Source organism: Sminthopsis crassicaudata, chromosome 3, assembly GCF_048593235.1.
Source record: "Sminthopsis crassicaudata isolate SCR6 chromosome 3, ASM4859323v1, whole genome shotgun sequence".
Classification (NCBI taxonomy): domain Eukaryota; kingdom Metazoa; phylum Chordata; class Mammalia; order Dasyuromorphia; family Dasyuridae; genus Sminthopsis; species Sminthopsis crassicaudata.
The window spans coordinates 99,700,377-99,713,827 of NC_133619.1; the positions used below are offsets into that span (position 1 = coordinate 99,700,377).

General features: G+C 35.0%; 1 non-coding gene across 1 annotated transcript; it reads right to left on the reverse strand.

Moving 5' to 3' along the window:
- Positions 1–226: 226 nt before the first annotated feature.
- LOC141565222 (U6 spliceosomal RNA) lies at positions 227–336 on the reverse strand. Its single transcript, XR_012488901.1, has one exon. It is a non-coding gene; the product is annotated as a U6 spliceosomal RNA (small nuclear RNA).
- Between the last annotated feature and the right edge of the window lie 13,115 nt (positions 337–13,451).

A 13,451-nucleotide genomic window follows, 5' to 3' on the forward strand; every position in this document is an offset into this window, starting at 1 on the left:
GCAATATACAATGCTTCCCCCCTGCCATGTTGCATATGAAGTCTGCATATCCTTTAGGTTTCCAGGATAAATATAAATGTGGAGTCATAAACCGTTGAATTTTCAAAGGTAGCAATCATTGGATAATTGAGTCTAACTCCATAATTTTTCACAAAAGGAAACAGAGATCCAGATTGTCATTTTTCTTTTCTTTTTTTCCTTAGACTAAAATGCTATTTTATTATTTAAAAATGTGGAGTTTTTCATGAATTTGCATGTCATTTTTTTTTTTGCAGGGCCTATTGAACTCCTCTCTGTATTGTTCTGATTTTAATAGAAGGGCTTCCAAACGAACACAGATTGTCGTTTGTCCAAGTTCATTAGGCTATTCTTGGCTCTGCCACCAAAAGAACCCAGACATCCTAGACTACTGTACAGTTTTCCCTGTAGCATCTCTGAAGTTTCAAGAAGCCAAGATGTTCCACTGAAAACAATAACATCTGTATGGGCATCCAGAATGGTTCTCCTGAGTGGAAGATAATTGTTATAGGTTACTGTGAAGCTAATGTGAACTATTTAGTGATCCTTAAATTAGTAATGTGGAGGGCTCTATCACAGGCATAGTCAAATGGCACAGTACTTACTTGGTAATGCAGCAAAAGTTACAGGTCAATTAGATTTGCTCTGTTCCATGTTTATAGCGTGCTATTAGTAACAGAGGGGATTAGAAAAGCAAGGATACGAACTCTATGTACTGGAAAATAAATGTACAGTTTATGCTCTATAGATACTATGCTACTAAAGCCTTTTTCCATGGATTCTCCCTCCCCTAATCTATCCCACATACTGCTGATAGAATAATACTTCTAAAATGCAGTCATCAGAAAACTTTAGTATCTCAGTGGGTCATTATTGATTCCTGTATTAACTCTAATCCTCTTTGCCTGGATTTCAAGACCCTTCATAATATTGTACCTTTCCTATCTAATTATATTTCCTTATAACTTTACTATTATTTTTACTATTATGTCAGATACCTCTTCTTTATTCCCTACAAATTCCATAATTATTCCCTATCTATCTCCTGTTTTTTACTCATATTGGTCTCTCTTGGGATACTATCTCTTTTCCCCTTCATTTATCCAAACTCTGGCACTCTTTCAAAGCACAGTTGAAGTCTTCTCTCATTCATGAAGCTTTCTCCAACTATTCCAGCTTACTCACATTAACCTCACCCTTTCTCAATGATTATTGAACATTTAATCAGCTCCACAGAATGCAGCAAGTTTGCCTGAATGTTTTTTGTGTTAGTTTTTTAAGTTCATTAGATCTAGGAATCATGTCTCATTACAGAATAATGGGATTAAATTTTCACTAACCTTAGAAAATTTATACTTTCTAGAGGGCATGCCTTTCAAATAGTCACCTTAGGAGACTGTACATATATTCTAGTGATGCTGTTATTTCCCCATAGCATTCCTAGGATTTTTTTTTTTGGAGTCTCTATAGATAATTTATAGGCCATATAAATATCAGTTTTACTTCTTTATGGTTATTTCCTATTTTTCACTGAAAATATAATTCTCCAGCTTAATCTTTCCCAAAGAGATTTTTCATAAAATGTTGGTTGTTTCAGTGAATAAATATGCTCTCAAAAGATGAAGTTTTGTTACCATTGTGTATATTCAAAAGAATCTTGGAGGCAAATCAAAAAATGGGGTTCTGAAAATGTTTTGAATGATGTTAGCATAGTTGGATCTAAAATATAACCATCAGAAATCATTTTGAAGGGACAGTATCCATTTTATTATTTATCTGCTGGTTTTAAAATTTGTCATTATCTCAGGATAATGTAAAAGTGCACAGCAAATGTTCATCCTAGTGCTAGGTGCATTGACACTGACTAATCATTTGTGAATAAAAGGGGTAACATATTCATGTACAAGGAACAACATATTTAGTAGAATTATTTTTCCCTGAACTTAAACAAGAAAGAACATTTCATATAAATAACAGGCCACAAAAAAGGATTATATGTGAAAGATTGAATCTCTGTTTCATACTATTTGCTATAAACAAACAAACAAACAAAACACCCAACATGTTACATTTCCATCTCTTAACCTAGGGTTCTTTGATACCTTGGAAGATGTAGGGTCCCTTTATGAGTTCAAGTCCTTACCTATTACATTCTCCCCAATTTTAGGAGATAATTTAACCATTTTTACAAAGGAATATTTCTATCAAAGTTATAATAAGGTCAAACATGTCATCATTCCCTGACTACCTCAGAGATTAGTCAATCTTCTACCCTTTCAGTTTTGGGGAAAGTTCACAAATGAGTTCAGCTCAATATAACATTGGTCTCACCAAGTTTCAATTCCCAAAATGCTTTTGACTTGACTCCCAGTACACTAGCTTTTTAAGGTTTCCCAGCTAGGCTAGTTGCAACAACTGGCCTGAGATCCTGGTTCCAAGGCATCCATGTCTTGAGTTCCCACCTAGAACTGAAAGGAACAAAGAAATCAGATCAAAACTCAAAGACCATTTATTGAAACCACAGGGTTTTAAGGACCCAAAGCGTGTCTTTCCTTTCCAATTTTCTTTATGCTGCCCATAATGTGGATGGAGAAGAGCTTCACCTATAAAACTACCACTGTTTTTAGTGACAGATTAAAGATGTAAATATTAGCAGCTATAAAGTCAATAGAAAGAGGCTGCTCCCATTTCATATAGCAAGATTTACTCTCAGAAACCTGTCCTTGGCTTCTTCGACATGGTGCTTCTATTTTAGGTGATCTGGGCATGTGCCAAAGGCCTATGACATATACAAAAAGTTCCATTTGTTAACTTTTAAAAGTATTCTGCTTGTTTCTGCTTCTTTTTTAAAACTTAATTCAGTTCTTTTTGTGCACTTTTTTTGGTCACTTTTTTGAGAAAAAGGGAAAAAATCCTTATGAAAAATAAGTATAATTGAAGAAAACAAATACACGCAGGCCATGTCCAAAAATGTGTGTCCTTCTTTACTTTGAAAACATCACTTCTCTGTCAGTAGATGAGTAAGATGCTTAATCGTAAGTCTATATTCATCATAACTATGGCTGGTCATTCCATTGATCAAAGTTTTTAAGTTTTTCAAAGTTGGTTTTCTTTACAGTATTATTCATACATACATACATATATATTATACATTATATATACACATTATACATATATATGTATATGTGTGTATATATATATACACATTATAATATATTTGTATATGTGTATATATATACACACACACACACACACACATTTTACATACATACATTATAAATGTTCTAGTTCTTCTCGCTTTACTCTGTACCAGTTCATATTATCCAGGATTTTCTGTAATAACTACTGTTGTCTTCCTAATAGGACAACACTATTCCATATTACATCCATTTCCCAACTGATGGGCAACCTCATAGATTCTAGTTCTTTTCTTTGTAGTCCTTTCTTCAGGCTCAGAAAGTTTGCTTTGTTTGTAACTGTCCTTTCCTCAGTATCATCTACCTTCTTAATACATTCTCTGTCTCTATTTTATCTCTTGGTTGAGAGTCATATATTTGTTTATCAAATGGTAAATTTAACCTTCCTTTGACTATTTCGAATAATTCTGATATTCACTACTGCTTCCTGATTCTGTTTCTTCCTTTACATATATACATACATATATATGTACATATACACATATGCACATGTATACAAATATACATACAAAATGTTCTCACACACATGAACACCGAATAATAACGAGTTTTACTCCTTCACCCCTCCTTTTTACACTAGTGCATTTTTTCTTTTACCTTTCTTCCTTCCCTCATTTAAAAGCCTCAGAAGAGAACCAGCCTACACTGTTAGCTGTTTTTCTTATTTAATACCCTCAATATTCTTCTAACTTAAAAAAATCAGTAAATTTTATTAAACATTTATTATGTTTAGGGACTTATCCTTTGCACTAGGTATATAAAAGCAAATGCAGCACACAGCCCCTCCTTGAGCTTTTAATTTAGAAGTGAATACCTTTTTTTGGGGAAAATGGCTAGGTGGCACAGAATAGAATCAAAGAGATCTAAGTTCAAATCCAGCTTCAAATACTTATTAGCTGTGTGACTCTGGGCAAATAACTTAATCCTTTTTGCCTCAGTTTCACTATCAGTAAACTGAGAAGGAACTGGTAAATCACTCCTGTGTCTTTGCCCAAAAAACCCAAGCGGGGTTCTGAAGAATCAGATGTGACTGAAAATGCTCAAACATGGTTTTTATTTATTTAATTTTTTTGGTCCAGATTTATGATCAATTTAGGAAACTGCAGGTATGGAAAATTCCTCTGCATATCAGCAACTTATTCAACAACCGATTGATACATATCAGCAATTTATTCAACAACCAATAAACAATAATTTAATACCTTAAGCAATTAAATAATCACAGTAGCAATCTAGGCCTGGAGTCAGGAAAACATGTGGCTTACAGCTGAGTAAACTGTTCAAGTCACTTAATCTCTGTTTGTGTCACTTTCCTCATTTGCAAAATGAGGATAACAATAACAACAATAATAATAACCTAAGATTGTTGTGAAAATATAATGAGATAGTAATTGTAAAATACCTGGCACATAGTCTGATCTATAAAGATTAGGTATTCTATAAAAATTAGGTATTCTATAGCTATTTAATATCATTGGAGACATTAAGATTCAGAAAGAAAATTGTTTTTGTCTCTTCCTATTGTAATTTTAGCACTATATCCCCATTATATCAATCATTCAAATAAATTTATCTTTTTTAGTTTTCCCTTTACTTTTATGTTTACATTTCAGACGGCTCTCTTCTTTTTATCATGTTTAAAAGTTCTTTATGCTAGTAAAATTCTATTTATTTTTATTTTGAAGAATTATAACTCAGTTATTTGGATATAAACTTATCTCCTTTGCATTTGGCATTCTAAGATCTCCTCTCATTTATAGCCGAAGCTGCTAGCTCTTTTGGGATCTTGACTGTGTTGTTGAACAATTTCTTTCAGGATAATTTTGGTATTTTTTCTTTGATATAGAAGCTTTGGCTGTGATTTCTTGGGGTTTCTCTTTCTGGATTTCTTTCAGGAAGTGATTGGTGGATTCTTCTATTTTCATTTTGTTCTCCAAATATCTGGGCTGTTTTCATGTCCAGGGTGTTATTTTTTTTTAAATTATGATTTTAAGAATACCAAAATTTCTGGAATAATCTTTCCTGAACTCTTTTCTAGATCAGTTTTTTTTTTACTACCAGATAACTTCCCCACTATAGTATTAAAATTTTTGGATTTGATCCCAATGTTTTGTGCTATCTTATGGAGCTATTTATTTCTTTTTTTTCTGTCCTAGTTTTTAAGGAATTTTTTTAAGATTCAAGAAATCAAGAATAAATTTTTTCTTCTAAACTCTCCTTCCAATTTTTTCCTCCAGAAATTTTATATTTTTTAAACTTCATGCATCATTTCTCCTGCATATTGTTGTGATTATGTAGAAAAAAAGTTATAGAATTACTCTTTCTTTTTTTTTTTGAGGCTCTCTAGATCTGTTTTATATACATATACACATAAGTTTATTGATATCTTTCATTTACTTATTTCTACAGCTTTAATTCTCAAAGTGGGATTTTGTGCTAGGAACATGCTTTTTCTTTTGCTATAGTTCTGAGAGGTATAGTTGGTCCTCCTTGGTTTTGACCAGGGTCACCTCTGTTCTTCTACCCATCCCTCTTTTCTCTCCCCCCACCCTTCTAGGATCTTTGAATTTCACAATGCCAGATCTTTAGACCACTCTTTGGCATCTCAGGACAGAGTGTTGATAACCTTGAAGTCCCTGGGTACTTTGACATTTACAGACTCAGCATTACCACACTGATACTGATCCTAGCTGCTCACAAGGGGCTTTCAAGTTTCTCACCTTGAAGCATTCTGAAATTTCTGGAGTTTTCTTGGTAGGGATGGGAAAGTATCCTGTGTTTTCTGCTTTTGGAAAGAGATCCCTGCAGGATACAAATACCTCTGATGGTACTTAGCTAGCATTAGTTTTGATGCTGGCACTCTTTCCTTTTGCCCTTAGGGCTCTAACTTTTTGTTCAATTCTGAGGTGAAAAAAAGTTATTTATTTTTGTGTTGGATTTCTTGATCATTGTTTGCTCTGGTGTGAAGTTTTTCTTGAAGTAGGTATGTGGGAGCTTAGTGGTTTCCTTCACCTCAGGGGTCCATCTTACTCCAGAGTTTTGTTTGGTATTACCTGGATTCCTATTAGTGACATTTTATATGTGTGTGTGTGTGTGTGTGTGTGTGTGTGTGTGTGTGTGTGTGTGTGTGTGTGTGTGTAATTTCATAAATTTAAAAAGAAAGTAAAGGGATTTTAAAAAATAAAGTTTTTATTTTTATTTTTTTAATTTTTAAAATCTTTTTATTTTTATACGTATAACTCTGTCCTTGCTTCCATCCAAGTCAGAGGCAATTTTCTGAGAGACAGCTCTAATACCTGTTCTATGCACATTTAAACAGATATTATTCTTGATTATAACTGATATCTATGTCTGTCTGTCTATCTATCTATCTATCTAGCTATCTTTCAGAAATATATCTTAGAGAATGTTGGACCACAGTGTTTCATAAGAAGAGACTTACTTCAGTTGGTTAAAAACAACTTTGAGAGATGACCTTGGAAAGATGAGAGAGATGCAAAGCATGGACTTTTGGATGGTGGAAGGGAACCTAACAATCATAGATATTTAGGGGAGCTGGACTCTATCACATCTTTTATTACATAGAATCTGGATAGAGATTCATGGGAATGAACCTTCTCTTGGTGAAATTATATTTTCTCTCCTTGTTTGAGTTGAGAATCTTATCTTGCTCTCAATTAAAGAGGACATTTACTCTTATGTATTCTTTAACATATTCCTTTCTATATAACTTTACTTATTTCTGTTTGCTTGCTATCTTTGATACAGACAAGTGAAGGGACTAAGCTGATGAATGTAAGGAAAGGATGCTCTTTACTTCAAAAGTGACCAAGGAAATAATTCTCATTCTTAATTCATATTTATATTCCTAGATGAGACATATTTAAAGGGAGTCATATAGATATAAGAGGCATCTAGGTGGTGCAATGGATAGAGTTCTGGGTCTAAAGTCAAAAGTCTCTTCTTTCTGAGTTCATATCCAGCCTCAGAAACTTAATTGCTGTGTCTTCCTGAAGGCATAACTTAACCATGTTTGTTTCAGTTTCCTCATCTATAAAATGAACTGAAGGTGTAAATGGCTAACCGCTCTAGTATCTTTGCCAAAAAAAACCCCCGATATGGGGTCATGAAAACTTGGAAATGACTGAAACAATTAAAGAACAATAGATAGATATAATTTTAGTGCAAAACCTCTCTTAGAGAATAGAGACAGATTGTCCAGCCTAAAGGCTCTGGGCTCTCTTTGCTAGGGGTGCTGATGTGGCTCTTTTTCTACTCTCTGCAAAGGTGGTATATACTTCAGAATATATCTAGCTATGAAACCTTCAAATCATATCTATATATTTAGATAAGTAGTTCTGCATAGCTTTATGTATTCTAACATAGCATTTGATAAATGTGACCTAAATTGTGTCTAAAAATGTAATAAATATGAGAATTCATCATATTCTATAATTATTTCTGTATTTGTTTAATTCTGCTGGTTAAATTGTAATCTTGTTGAGAGCAAACAATGTCCAACTCTTTTATCTTTGTGTTCCCTGTGGCACAGTGCCTTGTACTTACTAGATACATATTTAATATTTGTTGAATGGAATTCATAGCTCTCCCTTTGGGCATAACAGTAACATTTGTGTATTTTGGCAGAAATTTTTTAAGATACTATTTTTCTCCTTTAAAAAGATGATATTGGTGATAAATAAGCATATATTTATGCATATTTGACTGAGAAACAGAGTTGGATTGGCAATTCTTTTCACCCTGTGCCCTGATGATTATATATATATATATGTATATATATATATATATATATATATATATATATATGCACACACATGTACATATATATATGTATATATGCATATATACATATATATATAATGCATATATACATTTATATACAGGCACACAAATACACACACATATATAAATATTATTATGTTTTGGTTAGTTGTATCAGATGCTAGGAGGCAAAACATTTTTTATTACTTATTGATTTTTAAGGGTATGATTTAAGAATCTCTCCATACTCTTTTCATCCTTCCCATGAGATGACATACAATCTTTATCTTGCTTTTGAAGTTCTTACTGAGTGTTATAATAATCACTCAAAATAATATTCATTTCCTTCACATTTTGATAAATCATAAAAATTGACTAGATATCATTACTTGGCCCTTTTCTTTCATTTCCTTCAGGGGTGCATATGGCCTCTCTCCACAATTGTTTTCAATCTGCCTTCAGTGAACATTTATCAAAAGCCATTCCAAGGGAAGTGACAAGATGAACTTTTGGTAAATTTCAGTTTTATGTGACTAAAGGATTAGTTAAATAAATTAGCTGTAATCTAGGGCTAAAAATGAATGAGAAGAATCCATAGCTTATGTCTTAGGGCTGAATAGCTAAGGTAGCTGTAAAATATCATTAGTTGAGTAACTCTACTAATCAATCAAGATGAGGGATTTCTTTACTTGGATTTTTCAAACAATGTTCTTGAAATGGACAGTTTATTAAATATATCCCACTACTTCTTAATTTTTAAATATTATCATAACATATGTTAACGTTGCTTAAAAGTTCACAAACTGTTTTCATAAATTTTCTCATTTATCACATAAATTTACATTCATAACATTTTACATAAATTTTCTCATTTTCATTTCTAATTTATGACAACTAAGAAAAGCATTGATGACTGAGTGGTTCATTAGAAGATCTCCAAGCTTCTTTCTACTAAAATATCTGATGGTTTGAAATATTGATATACTTGTATTGGACACTGCATTTGAAGTAAAAGACTATTAGGTTCAAATCCAGGTTTTGCTCCTTGCATAATCTCTTTGGCCCCAGTAACCTCACCTTCAAAATGAAGTTGTTACACAGAATAATTTTTAGAAGTCCTTCTACCAGTCTTTGCAATTGTATTTCTTTACACAAATTTCTAGGTGCAGAGATAGGTAATACACTGGATAGATGTCAAACTGATGGGGGTTGAGATCCCTTTAAGATTCCTTTCTGATTCCAAAGCACCCTTTTGAATTCCAATGATATCTGGGCCCAGCCCCCACCAGATCTGATCTGGCTTGGGTCTTCCCAGCCCACACTATCTGCTCAGGTTTCCCCAATCCCCACAAACAGTTTCTTCCTTATCTAAAAGCCCACCAGGAGTTTGGGACTTCATACCCAAGCCTTCTTTAGGTATAACAAGAGCCAAACTGGAGCTCTCTCTTTGCAAGAGCCCTTCCCCCACAAACGTAGTATCCTTCTGGCCATGTAAGAGTTCCTGCCCTCCCAGTGACCACCTTTGGCCCTGGCTTCTTTCTACCTTAAACCTTTCTTCTAAATCCCTACAATAGACCTTTTTTTGTCAATCTAGGTTTTCAGGCCTGTAAATTCATTTACAGGAGATACTACACCATTACGAGATTATCTTTGCGCTGACCAAAATGCGGTTCCTTCTTTCCTATCTCTCATCAAAACTTGAAGTCAAGTAGACTCATCTTCTTGAATCAAATCTGGCTTCAGACACAAACTAGTTGTTTGACCTTGGGCAAGTCATCTAAACGTGTTTACCTCAGTTTCTTCATTTGTGAAATGAGCTGGAGAAGTGGCAAACCACTCCAATATTTTTGCCAAACAAATCCTAAACGGTTCCCAAAGAGACATACATGACTGAAATGCTTGAACGTCACAGCCATCTCTGGAAAATCCTAGTTATCATAGAGACTTGGCCTTTATATTTATCTGAGTTACTTAGTGGTACTTGATTTTTTCTATTTTTCTGTATCTTTTGTCTCTTCCCTTCAAGACAGAAAACACAAAAGCAAACAAATATATTCTATCTCCCTTAATTGATTGAAGCAACTCCTGTACAGAATTTCCCATAAGGGGGTTATTAAAGCCTTTGGAACTTGATAAGCGTTTTTAGCAGAAGAAGAAATGGTTCCTGCCGTTTGAAATCCCTTTTACATACAGCAGCATTTCATCAACTCCTGTCTGCTCTGCTGAGCTCTGCTGGCACAATGACACCAGAATCCCATAATCTAGCTGTAACTAGCTTTTTTGTCCTTGCCTGGGGGAATGGGACTAAAGAACAACTTGTATTGTTCCTGGGGAACAGGAGACTTTGGTGAACTGGTGCATAAGGGCATAAAATAGACTACAACCTTCCTTTGCTGGGTAGACTTTTCCCCAATCACTAAATAGGATTATTCTCTATTAATGGCCTGTAGGCCTCTTGGGGGCTCTTCTATAACTGAAGGCTAAATGGGACAAACTTAGGGAAAGTTCATTTGTGAGCAGATGAAGTGGACTTCAAAACTAGGCTTGCATGTAACATCAAGTCAAAGGGAGAATCAGCTCCACAGGTTTGGCCTGGGATTTCCTTATTGCAGAGAGGAAGGGAATAAAACCATTCAGGTGCCTTTTACTTTAAGATACCCCAAATCTCCATCAACTCTGCCTGAGAGCTGGCAGAAGTTAAAAGTTAAAGGAAGGAAAGGAAGGGAATTTAATTAAAATCTCCCTGAGCTCAGGAGCCTGTAGAGTTGGTGAAAATTTGCTTTTCTAAAGTGAACCTTCTCTCCAGGCATGCTTTTAGAAATTCCCTGCTCTAGCAAATTACAGCAGAATGCTGGTTTTTGTGACAAATTATTTAACTGTTTTCTTTTTAAAAAATGCATAGATTTTCTCCAGTTGGCTAGCAGACATTTAGAAGATTGTAACAGATTGCACATATATTTTTTAAAATGTCAAAAATCTCCTTTATTATAAGGCTGCAGATGGCTAAAAAGCATTTTCCACTTTAATTTCTGTTCTGAACTTAACACTAAATAAAATGGAAATTTCCATATATTTATTTGAATAGAAAAAAGGATTGTATATAAATTGCAACTCCATTATGTACAACTTGTTTTTTTTTCTTTTTAAGTACTTAAGTTTAACCTGTAGATTTTAGAAGGCATTTAAATATAATGATTTGATAACTGTGATCACAAATTAGTATCTATAGATAATGGGATGGTTTATGCAAAACTACTGTAGTTTATATGAAAGCATATTGGGCTGCTTAGCATATGCTAATCAGAGTGATCCATTCTGATAGGGTGAGTGAGCTGCAGACCCTTGTCATCAGGGGAAAAGCATATGGTTTGACTGTGAGTAGATGTTCCAAAGAAGGGGTTACAGGTATTGCTTTGGGAAATGTATAGAGATATAAAGAATGATTGATCTCCAAAATGGCGTTTAAAATGCCATGAAATTGAACTCTATTTTTTCTCATATTTTATATAAAAGATATACTGAAAATAATTTACACATTTAAATGAATTTTTAAAGAATGAAACAGAGCCAAAAATTAGGATGAGAGGTGTGGGCAAGGATCTGATTTTTGAATGAGATTTTAAAAGAGAAAAGATAATTCAGATATAAGAAGATGGCAGGAAGTTCTTTCATTCAGGATAAAACCTGAAATTTTTCATAAAAGGATATCAAAAGGTTGCATTTGATACCACTTACACAGATTTGACAGCTATTGGCCTACATTTTGCCATGTCCCTCTGCCATAGGAGTATGACCAAAGTCATTCCTATTTAAAGGAAAGGTTTCTGATATCCTAGGGGAGCATGGCTTAGTTCTAAAGTGATAAGGTCATGACCACAAGAGCTATGTGATCAACCTGTTAGAAGATGGGGAGATAAATTGTATCTCATCCTAAGTAATCTAATATGATTACAACTTCCCTTCCTTTTTGATTTTCCCCTATTCCCCATTCCAACTCTTATCATACCTTGCACCTTCTGCTCCAAGGAATAGCTCCTCAGGGAAGTTATAGTCTAATTGTTCATGCATCCATTGTAACAATGGTAGTGGTGCCACTGGGAAAATTCTGCTCTTCTTAAAGTTTACTTCTGTCTATGGCAGGCAGCCTTCAGAGGATGAGTATACATCCTGCCCTTTCCCTTTTCATTTTGGGTAGAACATAATAATACCCTCACAAGATAAGCAGGCATCATAGGCTGGAATATACATATCTCTCCTCCAAATCCACCCCCTTCCTCCTCCTCCTCCTCCTCCTCCTCCTCCTCCTCCTCCTCCTCCTCCTCCTCCTCCTCCTCCTCCTCCTCCTCCTCCTCCTCCTCCTTTTCCTCTTCCTCCTCCTCCTCCTCCTTCTCCTCCTCCTCCTCCTCCTCCTCCTCCTCCTCTTCCTCCTCCTCCTCCTCCTCTTCCTCATCCTCCTCTCTTCCTCCTCCTCCTCCTCCTCCTCCTCCTCCTCCTCCTCCTCCTCCTCCTCCTCTTTCTCCTCCTCCTCCTTCTTCTCCTCCTCCTCCTCCTTCTCCTCCTCCTCCTCCTTCTCCTCCTCTTTCTCCTCCTCCTTCTTCTCCTCCTCCTCCTCCTCCTTCTTCTCCTCCTCCTCCTCCTTCTCCTCCTCCTCCTCCTTCTCCTCCTCTTTCTCCTCCTCCTTCTTCTCCTCCTCCTCCTCCTCCTTCTCCTTCTCCTCCTCCTCCTCCTCTTCCTCCTCCTCCTCCTTTTTTTCTTCTTCTTTCATCCCCATTTGAGATGAAATTTCCTTATGGCACCAGAGTTGAAAGTACAATAGTCACTCACAGGACCTGACCCCACTGTCTGTTCAAGCAGCTTGCACCAGCAACCTCCCCACTAAAATCCTCCTAGAGGCTCCATATAATAGTGCCATACACTGTGGATTCCTGATCACTTTTAGTGCTAACAAGCTTAGAGTTCTTTTCACTTATTAGTATTCCATTTTTGCAAATATTATAAAGATAGTTTTCAGCATTCATTTTATTTTATTTTTGCTGAGGCAATTGGGGTTAAGTGATTTGTCCACGGTCACACAGCTAGGAAGTATTAAGTGTCTGAGGTAAGATTTGAACTCAGGTCCTCCTGAATTCAGGGATAGTGTTCTACTAGTTGCCTCTTCAACATTCATTTTTAAAAAATTTTGTGTTGTAAATTTTTTTTCTTCTCTCCCTTATCCCCTCCTCTTCCTAAGACTGCAAAAAATCTGATGTAGATTATATGTATATAATCATTTTATACATATTTTATTTTCATATTAATCATGTTGTTAAAGAACAATCAAAACAAAAAGGAAAAGCCAAGAGAACAAAAAACAACAACAAAAAAGTGAAAATAGTAGGTTTCTACTATCTCCAAAATTCTTCCTCTGGATATGGATGACATTATCTATACCAAGTCTATTGGAATTATCTTGAA